Raw genomic sequence first — 6372 nt, 5'->3', positions numbered from 1 at the left:
CGGATGTTTATCATGGAAGGATTGGTATCAGCTTATGCCAAATCGGCAATACATGGAACATTGAGCTCTTGATGGATGGCTTGATTTGTGACGACGTAAGGAGCATCAAGGATTTTGGACTGCAAGGATTGGAGGAATTCAATGCTTTAGTGGAGTCCCAAAACTTAACTCCGTATGTCCAGACAAGCCTATCATATTGAAGTAGATCAGTCTTTTGTAATTCTATATTATTTACATTATATTCTGATTTTTATAATTTATCATATTTTGAGATTATTTTTTTAATTTATTTTTTCTATATAAGACCTCTACATTGTTAAATAAATAAAACGTACTTATTTCTTGAAGAGAAGGAGGAGAGCGTGAAGATGAACAGTTGTATTTTTGTCTACTTTCTCTTGGTTGGGACGGAATTGAAAATTAAAAAAAAAAAATATCAATACCTCAGGGACCTGTAATTTTTTCCGCTAGGCTTCTTTACTACATGAATGGCCGCTGTTTAGAACTCGTCGAACGGAGTGTGACCTCTACTCTACGGCTTTCAGTTCCATGAAAGCAGTTCTGTGGACTTTTATCAGTTCTATGATGGATTGTGCTATCGCGTGAGTAATATAGCACAGATTGAGCTTTATTTGAATAGCCCGCTTATTTCAAAGGCAGTGGGGGAAAGTACTTCCTCTTGGCTAAAGTATTGTTTACTTAAACTTCCGCTGAGTTTCCGATTTCCCTCATTTATTAGGATGATTTTTAATCCACTTCTCTCGTTTTATTTATTTATTTATCTTGATGGGCTAAACAATAAAATCTTAAAAACGAATTACGATATAGCAGTTTCTGTTATATAAAACGCATAGTATTATAAATATAAAACCAGCAAGAGTGGTGAAAAATAATGAATTTAGTGGCTACTAAACTAACTTGCCGGAACACGGTAACTCAAAATAACTACTTATTCTATCTTATTATCATTCCGCTTTAAATATTTGACTATTGAGCCCATTATAGAATAAATTTGTTTCCTACAGATAAAATATTGTGAAATCCATTAAAAATATACAATATGAAATTTGTTTTCAACTACAATCTACTTTAAATTCAAAATGTTTCCTTAATTCATATTCAGTCTTCAGTTTTATATACAAAGCTCCCATAGGAACTCCATCCCCACTTTCATTCGTCGCTCTAGTACTGACGACAAAGTCAAAATTCATTTCAAAAATTTTTGTTCTCTTCGAACGTACAACAATGACATTTGCCATATGGCATTATAAGGGGTTGGGCTGGTTGCAATATTACAGCTTCCCAGCGTGGTCTTGAAGAGGAGCATATGGTAATCGCAGCAGCACATGCGAATGCACTGTAAGTATTGCTTTGATGTTTGTTTGCGGGATTCTATGGATAATAACCTGCACCCTAATAGGCGTAGGCGTAGGGATGTGGCGGCCCCATCGCCCGGTCATTGTACCGCAGTCAGCTACTGGCCCTCCAGGTTGGGGGAACAATTACACTAACACCCACCCAGTACACTAATACAGCACACTACACACACCCCCACACTATGCAGACAAAGGTCATTAACAGTACACACCCTAGGGCTACCTTCCCTAGGTAGCCACCCCGGATGGGGGAACAGGTCAGGGTGCTCTGGGTGGGCAGCCCCTCCACGTGACAAGGGGGCCTCCCCTTAAAACCTACTATTAAGAAAGCCGGACAGATTATTAAGCATATGATTATGACCGCCTAATGGAACTTACTACAGGACAATGGAATGTTTTATCTCTTTATAGACCGGGAGCTCTACAGCAGCTTCTAACACTATGATAGGCCGCTATCATCTTGACTTTATCCAAGAAATACGATGGACAGGTCAAGGAGCCTTCAACAAGAAAAATCATGCCACCTTCTACAGTTGCGATGACAAGAAACACACCTTCTAAGCAAGAAGATCAGTCAATTAGTCATAGGCTTTTAACCAATTTAGCCCAAGGATCTTTTATCTCCGAATAAAAGGTAAATTTCACAATTACAGTATGATTAGTATCCATGTTCCGGCTGAATCATCAGGAGATGATGAAAAATAGTTTGATGGAACCAATTGATACCTGTCCCAGAGGTGATGTTAAGATTATCCTGGGAGACTATAATGCGCAGGTTGGAAGGGAGAAAGAATACACGCCCAAAATTGGTCTACACAGCATCCATGATCACATAAATGATAATGGGATGTGGAAGATAAACTGTGCTGCTTGTAACGGACTTGTGGTCGGCAGCACGATATTCCCCCATTAAATAATTCACCTAGCGACATGGCTCCTACTACCTACCTCCCAAAACACCAAGGCCCTGGAGAGATCAGTTCTCACTCATGCCTCCGAATGCTGTACACTACCCAGGTCAGAGGCCCTTCTCCTGAAGTTCGAGAGGAGAATATTGAGGACATTTTATAGCCCGATTTGTGCTGATGGGATCTGGAAGATGAGAACAAATGTTGAACTGCCAGGCCTCTACAGGAACTCGGATATTGTAGTAGTGATCAAAGTGGAATGGCTTCGGTCATGTATTAAGAATGACCCCGGATCAGATTCCTAGGATGATTCTGGACGAAAGGATATATGGGACAAGGAGAGTAGGACCCCATGTCGAGGAACGGCTTTGAGGGATCAATGGTGTGGCAGCGGATGCCAGGTCTATCTTGGAAATCTGCAATTGGAGAGCAGTGGCAACCATTAGAGAGGACTGGCGAACGAAGTTGCGTGAGGCCTTGACCTCAGATGATGATAATGATGATAACCCTAATATGACCCCTTGCCCTTTTCAAGTAAACCGTTGAAAATTAATTAAAATTGAGATAATTTTGAGAAATGAATTCTCCTAATTACTCAATCTGCTTTTATTGGACAAATAAATCATGAATTCATTTATACCTATTAAAAAAAGAGAAATAAATATATAATAATTTCTTTAAATTAATTTACATTTCTAACTACTCAATTACTATGTTCCTTCTGGTAAATAAGAAGAAAATTTTACCTGGGCTTTTTTATTAGTTGTTCATCTTGTCAAAAACCGTTGGGCGAATGGTGATGCTGCTGGTCCGTTGTTGAGTAGAAAAGCTGTTCTCAGAAGTCCTGGTCTTGTTTAATGTTTGAAGCGTAAAATATAAAATACTTTCATTTCAGTTGAACATGATTGTTGGGAAGGAAACTCGAACTTAAAATATGGAACAACAGTTACAGGCCTACTGGCGTGTTACCATGTCTTAAACAACTAACAGTCCCAGACTAAACAAAGTCGAACTCGTTAAATATAGATTTACAATAATAAACTTCACAAATAGCTTTTATATTAAATCTAATAAAACTAATTAATTTTCAATATATAAAACATTTTAAAAAAATGAGGGGACTTTATTTATTACAATACTAATTTGATCTGTGACATCACGATAGGAAAATTATCTATTAGGCACATACGTATACATATTAGTACAAGTCGAGTTAGTTTACATTAAGGCCGATTAGTATATAATGATGTTATACATTATTTGTGTCTGTGGCTATCATTTAATCTTGATTTAAATATAAGATGATATTATTAGATGTTCTTATTGTTTAAACGAACGATCAGTGATGCCGTATCTGCTACGGCTGTGCACGGGAAGTTGCGTGCATTGTACTCACTTCTGGATGACGATTGTGGGGACTAGATTCACTTACTGTCATCTTAAGATCAATAGAATGTGAAAAGGCATTCAGACCACGAAGAGTTTTATTTTTATATTCATAAAACCTCTGATAATATATAAATAAATCAATCCGGAAATTTTTTAAAATTAGTTTTCGAAATTTAATAAAATTTGCTCGAGATGAGAGTCGAGAAAAAATTAGTTTCGATAAAACTACCGTTGAAATTTTCATGGATACAATCTTACATGTACATAATACGGTTGTATTGACCCCCTACTATCAGTAGCGATAGATGCTGACGAATGACGTATCAAAAGAAGGAAATTTAATGGAATACTATCGAATCTCAATTTCGATTTTTAAATTTTTACTAGAATCTTAATAAGTTATTTAAAAAATGTGAGGGGTTTTAAACCTTCAACAGGAGCATAACAACGGATTGTGATGCTATGATTCGGGTTTTAAAGATTTCAGTGCAGAAACCAATACAAAACTATGTTCCCAAACAAGGTTTATTAGGCCTTTTGTATTAAAGTTCATAAATGAACTGTTAAAAATAAAATGTATGTAATAATATTTCCAGTTGATAATATTGGAAATCTATACTTAAGTTAAAGTATTGATACTTTCGATAAGATACGTCCCTAAATGGGCAATTGCCATTAGTATCGTTAAAATATCAATATTTTATTTTATGTTTTATATTATAAAATCAATATTTGGTTTTTAATAATATATATTACAGAATATCGATATTTCATTCAGGATATTATCGTTTACACATTTTAACTAGGATCCATTAACTTCTTCTGCCCATATTTAATAGGAAGTTCAGAAATATACTGAATTGATGAAACAGGAATCAGGAGCAGCTGTTTGCATATTTATTATATTAGAACTCCTCAATACTTAAAAATAATATTTTTTACCTGATTAAAACAGTTTGATGATAATAGTTATGTTGACAGTTGAATATGACATACCCAAAATATATAATAATTGTATATAATTTATAATATAATAATTGAAAAAAGGCCGTTTTTTAATTTCAGGCGCTTTTTAATATTGCTCGATTTAACTATCTTAAAGTTTCCTCTTCCCGTTTTAAGCTAATATTTCAAGAGCGATATAGGACTTCGCTCTCCGGGGGTCTTAGCGGGGCGAGTCCGGCGGGGAAGGATTGCCTTTTTTTGAGGCTACTTTTCTTTTGAGGGCTATTATCGAAAAGTTGCCTATTGTCATCCGGAGTCAATCAAATGCCAGTTTTTCAGTATGTACTTAGCTTTTTTATATCTATAGTTAAAATATAGATGTTAATATTAATAAATAATTTTTCCAAAAAGCAATTTTTGCAAGGGATTTCTGAATGTTTGACAAATTAAAGAAACTTTGCAATTACTATAAATCCTCTGGTAGGAAAGGTAAATATCGGGATTCCAATCGCTCTAAATTAAAACAACAGGTTTTGAAATACAACTATTAGACTTGTCTAATAAGATTTCTCGTGAAAAAAAAAATTACATACCAAAATTTTTTTTAGATTCAAATTCAATGTTCAAGTAGTATAAAAAAGCCTCAACAGATTTCCAATTTTTATGCCTCAAATTATTCAGGCCTGCGGATTTCTACCTAAAATTTGAAGCCCACCTAAAACTTCATATACCGTCTAGCGATGTGGTCTTAGCGAGTACAGTTCAGGATTAATATAAGTTTACGGATATTTAAATCTTAACTGTAAAACTGAAGTGATATTTTTCAATGGTAACGTAATTACTTATTACACCAATTGTTTCTTAGAGATAGTCATTATAAAGTATGTAGCTTTGCCAAGTGTGTGTGTTGAATAAACTTTCTGGGTAATATTATAATGAAAAAATAAAATCAGCCCTTCGGTAACTGACCAGCATATTCAAATGATCCTGTGATTATTATTTTACTGAGTGTTTATTTATCAATAATCCATTTGTTATCATAACAATTTTAGCTTTAGTTTAATCACAATTTGTTGTTTCTCAACTCTAACCTGGACGAAGAGATGGAGTGAAATAAATACTCCTAATTATCAAAACATAAGAATAAATTTGAAATCTAAATTGTTTGTTATAAAATAAAACTGAATTAATTTTTTTTCGATATGGTTATTTTTTTTATATCTGTTTTCCTTGTGTATACGAATTTATAATCTGTTTTCTAAATTTATATATCGGACTGATTTCGGGGAGGAGTTAACTCGATAATCAGTTTGAGTGCTTTCAAAATGAGTAATTCATTCATATTTCATGCAGAATTAAGCGTTTACTCCGATTTTAATGAACCGAATAAATCGCTTAATACCAGAGGATTTAAATGTTATATTAATCGAAACCAATAAACAATTCTCGGAATATTTTCCATTCAGTAATTATTGGGGAGATTAAAATAGAATGATTTAACTCACCAATTTCACATGGTTGGTATACTACAAGTCTAAAAGAAAATTAAGTAAACAAAATGTTTTTTTTTTTTGTTTTTTTAATGGCTATTGTATGAAGTATGCCCTCAACTTAAATTGCCGGAACACACTTCATTTTTTGGTTTGCTGGTTGGTTAAAGTGGACTGTATAAATGAAAAATGAACATGGTTAAATGAGAAATAATTCTATTGTTTATGTTACAATGGTGTGGTGGGTGGCCGAAAGGAAACATT

Source organism: Halyomorpha halys, unplaced genomic scaffold (genome assembly GCF_000696795.3).
Source record: "Halyomorpha halys isolate HHAL.00 unplaced genomic scaffold, Hhal_1.1 Scaffold77.1, whole genome shotgun sequence".
In the NCBI taxonomy this organism is placed as follows: Eukaryota; Metazoa; Arthropoda; class Insecta; order Hemiptera; family Pentatomidae; genus Halyomorpha; species Halyomorpha halys.
The sequence above is the reverse complement of the archived record's forward strand: the minus strand, read 5'-3'. Positions refer to the sequence as shown.